The following is a 6,000-nucleotide window of genomic DNA, read 5'->3' on the forward strand; positions in this document are numbered from 1 at the left end:
GGGAGCAGGGTACGGTGCGGGTCTCTTCGCCTGGCTGCTGCTGTTACCTTTGATTATTTAGCCTTTGCTCTTGCGACACCCAGTGAATACATTTATTTTCTTGCCCGTGTTTCTAACGGAAAACAAGGGAGGGGGGCCGCCAGGGAGGGGGAGGCGGCCGCGGCTGCAGGAACCCCCGAATGCTACCAAAACCCGAGCATAATCAATCCGGGGGTAAGCAAGAGCCTTCTCCCTTCACCCTGACCATAATCCTGGATCAGTCCTCGCAGAGGAAGCAGAGCCGCGATCCCGGGCTCCCGCACACGCCAGTCCTGCCCGTGCGCCACACAACAATACACACACACGCATACACACACACACGCACACACGGATCAGAAACACCGGCCGACCCACCAGCCCTGCCTACTGCACAGCCTCCGCTCAGCAAACATCCACCCGGGGACCTTCCATCCGCGCCGCCGCCCGCAGCCGCCCGTCCTGCGCCGCCGCCGCCTCCTGCTCCGCCGCCGCCAAGGCCGAGGACCCAGCGGAGCGACCCCCGCGCATGGGGGGCGCCGGCAGCGGAGCGGCCCGCGCGGGTCTCGGCGGGCTCCGGCTGGGCGGCCGCCGCCCTGGCCGGCCGCCTCCCTCCGCGCAGCCCCCGCCCGCTGCCGGTGCCGCTCCGCCGCTCGCTCCAGCGCAGGAAATGCGCAAAAGACGTCAGTGTGTGTGTGGGGCGAGTGAGCGGCGGCGGCGGCAGCCCCGGCCGTGCGTGTGTGTTTCTGTGTGTGTGTTTGAGTGTAGAAAGTTTTGCCTGTTGGGGGAGCAGCGCGGCCGCCACCAGCCGGGAACCGCAGCGGGGGTCGCGCTCCCCGGGCCGGGCTCGCCGCTCCTCCACACCCGCCGGGCGGCTTTCCGCCGGGGACACTGCCCGCCCCGGCCCCACGCCTCCTCCGCCTCCTCCTCACGGGTTAAAGTGGTGAACCAAACGTGGATAAAGCACCCCCGGACGCCTTCCTCCCCGACCGCCTTTATTAACGTGCTTGACCACCAAGGTCCTGCGCGGACCGGGACCACCACTCACACCGCGCCGGGCGCCTCTGGCGCCGCGGTCGGGCGGACGCCCCTTCCCGCAGGGCTTGCCGCCCCTCGCCCTTCTCTCCGGGATCCCCGGGACGCCTCTGCCCGCGCCTGACGGGCAGCGAACTCCGCCGCCCCCGCCCTGCCCCGCCGCCTGACAGCGCCGAGCCCCGGCCCGCGTCTCCGCCACCCCCGCCCACCGCGGCAGCGGCACAGACAGCGCTACGTCAGCGGGGGCCGGGCCGGGCCGGAGGAAGAGTTTCCCCGCGGTGTGCGAGCGCCGGGAAGTGCCGAGCGCCGCCAGGGGAAGCGGCCTCCCGGGGCCCGCCCCGCCCGGCCCGGCCCGGCCCGGCTCAGCTCGATCCGACCCGGCCGGCAGGCGCTGCCTGGGCTGGGACAGAAGCCGCCTGTTGGCCGCCCGACGCCCCGCGGCGGTGGGGCACTGCCGGCCCCTTTGTCTGCCGCGATCACCTGGCCCGTGCCTGCCCCACCTCAACCCGCGGCGCCTCCCCGCTGCTCCGAGCTGGCGCTGAGCGGGAGACCGCAGGCCGGCGGTCGCCGCTCCCCTGTAAGCGTACTGAAAAGGGAAAAAACCCCAAACCCCTAAACCTTCTAAAAGCGTAAAAGGGTGTGCATACTGTGTTCTTGAACGTTATCTGCACGTCATGAAAGATTTCAGTAATTTTTCATGACTGTGGTATCAAATGCCCTATGAAGTACCAGTGAAGCTACATGCAGCCTTTCTCCTGAGAACAAACGTACTCGGGATGTGGATGGTTTCCCATGGTGAAAATTTTTACTGCCTTAATTATTTTTAGCCACTGATTTTGCCTGTGTGTGTGTGTGTGTGCTTGTGTTGAGAAAGTCACCAGGAAATGGAAGGACTTTGCCCTTTGATGGGATTTCAGTTCTCTGTAATATGACAAGAGAAAAGGCATCCGTCCTGGCACTCAGGAGAGCAGCTGGGGTGCTTCGAAGAATCAGCCAAAGTAGAAAGAAGCTGGATTGCCTAGATCCAGTTGAATAAGGACATAAATATGAGCACTCAGTCCTTGATCTGGACCTGATATTCCTGACTGGAGAGGAAAGAACAGATAATTATGGATTTCTGCAGATAATGGCTCAGGAGGCAGGTGTTATATTTGGAGCTAATGAAACAGCTCCAGTATCTGTGCTTCCAGAGCAGTTTCCCGATAGGAGATATGGTACTAATGAAGCCAATGGGTCATGAGAGCATTCGCGTTAATGGAAGACAGACTTTCTGGTGCCTGTTGCCACTTAGTCTACTAGTCAAAATAGAAGTACAGTAAAATCTCAATGTTCATTATCATCTTGACAATCTCCAAGCAGAATCGTTTGATACAAAGCTGTGGTATGGAGCCAATTATGGGAAAGGTCTTCCTTTGCAATTCAGCCTTTCCTGGGCTCACAGCAGCTGTGATACATCTATCATGTTACTTTTGTAAAAGACCATCGTCGCAGGCCCCACCAGAAAGACAAGAAGGACCTGCTCCTTTCCTCCCAGCCCCATTCACTACCTGATGCATATAGTACTATATATTAAGCTATATGGTCTTACATTTAGTATGTGAGAAAGAACACTATAATTAAATCTTTTGTCTGGATATTTTTGTGTTCTTTCTCAATAAGGGCAATGTAAATAGTATGCTCTATTTCCTTAGATACTTATTGGAAAACATGAAAGCCAAACTGATACACTGTTACATTTTTTTCTGGTTATTTTTAGGGAACTACAACTGTATGTATTCTGTTTGCCCAAGGTAGGTAAACAGAGTCTCCATGGTGAGTTTAATGACCTAGCATCTCTCTGAGATTACACATGCATATTACGAAAGTCTGAATAAATACAGACATTATTAACACAGCATACAAAATAATAAATAGACCTTATATTTGCCTAATTATATATACAGTCTACTGCATACCTAGCTAGGCCCTGATCCCTCATTCGAGCCATCTGCACTTTTCCATACACTGAAGCAAGCTAAAGTTTGGTTTCACAAATTATTTCTTCTAAGAATAAATGTCTGCCTGCATGAACAGGGATTCACTTAGGATCAGACAGCTCCAGCCTTACACTGCTTAGGAAAATACAAATATCTTGGTTGTATATCTTGTTGCAAATACAAATATCACAGTTTTAATTTTGTTTTAGATTTTTTAAATTATATTTTGGAAAAGCATGTCTATGTCAAGACTGAACTTTTATCACTAAGGAGTTCTTAACTTAACCAAAGTACCCTGGAACAATATTCTTAAAATCCAGTAACTCAGGTACATGGAGCAACATTACAATGCTTCTTGGAAGTTCATCTAAAAATTTGGCTCAGTGGTCTCAAAACCTCTAAGTAATAGAAGCAAAGAACATTTCAACTGTAGGTACCATTTTCCATTTGAAAAGTTTTTTAATATTTGTTTGCTTGATTTTTTTTTTCTGCTTTCTTTCTGTGCATACTGAAGGATTTGGTTCTTTAAGAGCAGAAGAGAAAAGCTATTCTATTTTACAGAGGGACGTCTGGAGAGGAAGATGCAGCACTTGCAGTATTCTCCCTGCAGAAGGGCAGTAAGAAGTATTCCAGATGCATTTCTGTACTCCAGTACAAAGGCTGCAGCAGCACAATAAACCACGGCCTGAAGTTTTACTACGTTTTAGCTATTTTTCCCAGCTATGTTGTTTGGGTTTTTTTAATACAAGGAGGATCTACAGGGTATCTAGACCCAGGACTGGTTAAGGTGGTCTGTCTGCTCTCCAGAAGTAACTTTTGCTGATAGAAGCCCCTTTGTTCAGCACTCAGAGAGCAAACAGCCTTTGTGTCAGGGCTGCTCTCAGTGTGTGCTGCTCAACTGGAAAAGCAAAAGACCCCCAAGAGACCATAAAAACCCAGGCTAATTGCATCAGCTTCTATTTTCATTCTTAATTTAGGAAAGAGGCTCCATCAGACTGGTGAGGGCTAGCAGCAATGGCAGCGCCAGCACGCAGTCACCTGCAGACGCCTCCCAAGGCACGGTTTTAGTCCCGCACATCCCTTTTAGGTTGCCCCTGCCCTGTGTCAGGTAGTGGCGGCGGCAGGGGCAAGGAGGGACGAGCAAGAAGTAGGCAGCCTGTAATCGCAGACAGCCCCTGACCTTTCCCTGGCCTGTGCATCCTCCGTAGCTCTGTGGAGAAACAGCACTATCTGGTGGCGAGAGGATGTAAGGTCCTGCCAGGAGTCGCGTTAGCTTAATTCTATTGTTGCAGTCGCAGTTGAAACTGGGTTTGAGGTGTTGTTGCTCCAGTTGCTCCAGACTGATAGATAGTTTAACTGCATTTTCAAGAGGACTTTTTTTTTTATAGTCCCATTAGTCCTAAAAAAAACTTTTGAAGCATTGGAGGAAAGTCAGCAAATTTTCAAGCTTTTCAAAGTTCAGCAGTATGAAAGAAGATGTTTTGTGGCATTTTATTTTTTGAAGGAGCATCATTTCTTAGAGTTATACTAAACCGATAGACAAGGAATGAAATCACGCTTGAATGCAGGAGAGATTTGTGGAAACACCTTTATGAAAAATATTAAATGAAAGCCAGACCCCTCATTATAGAACATATAAAAATTGAGGAACTTTGAATCCACTCTGGACAAGAACACATTCCAAGAATTTGAAGATATTCACCAATATGAGTATATCAACTGAATTCCTTTGAACTTATTGGATATGCTTATGCAAGTGCAATAGTTGGGTGTTAGTAGAATCAGTCCTTTTCTGGCAAGAAATCAAAGATTGCTGTCAAATGCTGACTATCTTTGAAAGTCAAATTATTATTTTGTATCTAATTTTGGAGCCACCATTATGAAAAAAACATCCTCAAGAGCATTTTCACTCCTGTCATGATGCAAATTATCTTTCAGGTATACCAATAGCAAATCCATCTTTTCTAAAAATGAAGAAAAAGACCAGTCTCAGTGAGCTTGGTCCAGCCACCTACTCCATTCCAAGATTTCGTTTGTGTCCAGCCAATTTCCTACTTATTTATTCTTCACTCCCAAAGTATGTACCTGAGGAAGTTACTTAAGGCACTCCCAATGCTCCCTGTGAAATGTCTCAGCATAAGGGATCTTGTCAATGTGTGATTAATTAGGTCTCCAACTCTCTGTCTTGTGTAATTATACTTTTGGTAGTCTTCCCAACCTCTTTCAAAAGAACATACTAAACACTAGCTGAGTGTGCTAGCTTTCACTGGGAATAAATCTCCAAGAGTACATCTGCATGGATTTGCAGCTTTAAGGTACGTGGTTCTGGCAGGCACGGTGACATGGTGACTTCAGTGCAGTGTCTACCAGCCAGCCTGTTCTCAGGTATGCACCTGGTTTGCTAGCCAAGACTGAACCCCATGATATCATTCCTTCCCAGCAGTTCTTATCTCAGCTAGATAGATCACAGCCAGTTTAAGCATATCTGCACGTGCTACAAAAACATACCTCGCCAGTTGCAGAACATATGCTTAGGTCACTTCTAGGCTGGAGATTTCTGGCTCAGGCAGGGCTGTGGAGCAGTGTGATCTCAGACAAACACAGCTGAGCCAGGGACTCTCACCATTGTGGGAGCGGGTGTTATTATTTTATTGCTTGTGGATGGTCATTTTTTAAATTGATATAAAAGGTTTTGTACATCTTTCTGGCAAAATATAATGGAATTTCTATACTTCTATATGTACCCCAAATATAAAAATAGGCTTCCATTTCATCACCTACATGTCTTCTCTCAACCTTCACATGAGTCTGCTGACAGCATTTACTGTGGGTTTGCCATTTGCAGATTGTTACTATTCTATACAAGGAATTGCTGGAAAAACTTCTGAAGGGTAAACCCAAGCTCTGGTCTGTTCCTGGTTTATCAGCCCTCATCTTGAGAATTTACACCAGGTTTCTGGGGCAGGAAAACTTG

Source organism: Passer montanus, unplaced genomic scaffold (assembly GCF_014805655.1).
Source record: "Passer montanus isolate IOZ18808 unplaced genomic scaffold, ASM1480565v1 scaffold12, whole genome shotgun sequence".
In the NCBI taxonomy this organism is placed as follows: domain Eukaryota; kingdom Metazoa; phylum Chordata; class Aves; order Passeriformes; family Passeridae; genus Passer; species Passer montanus.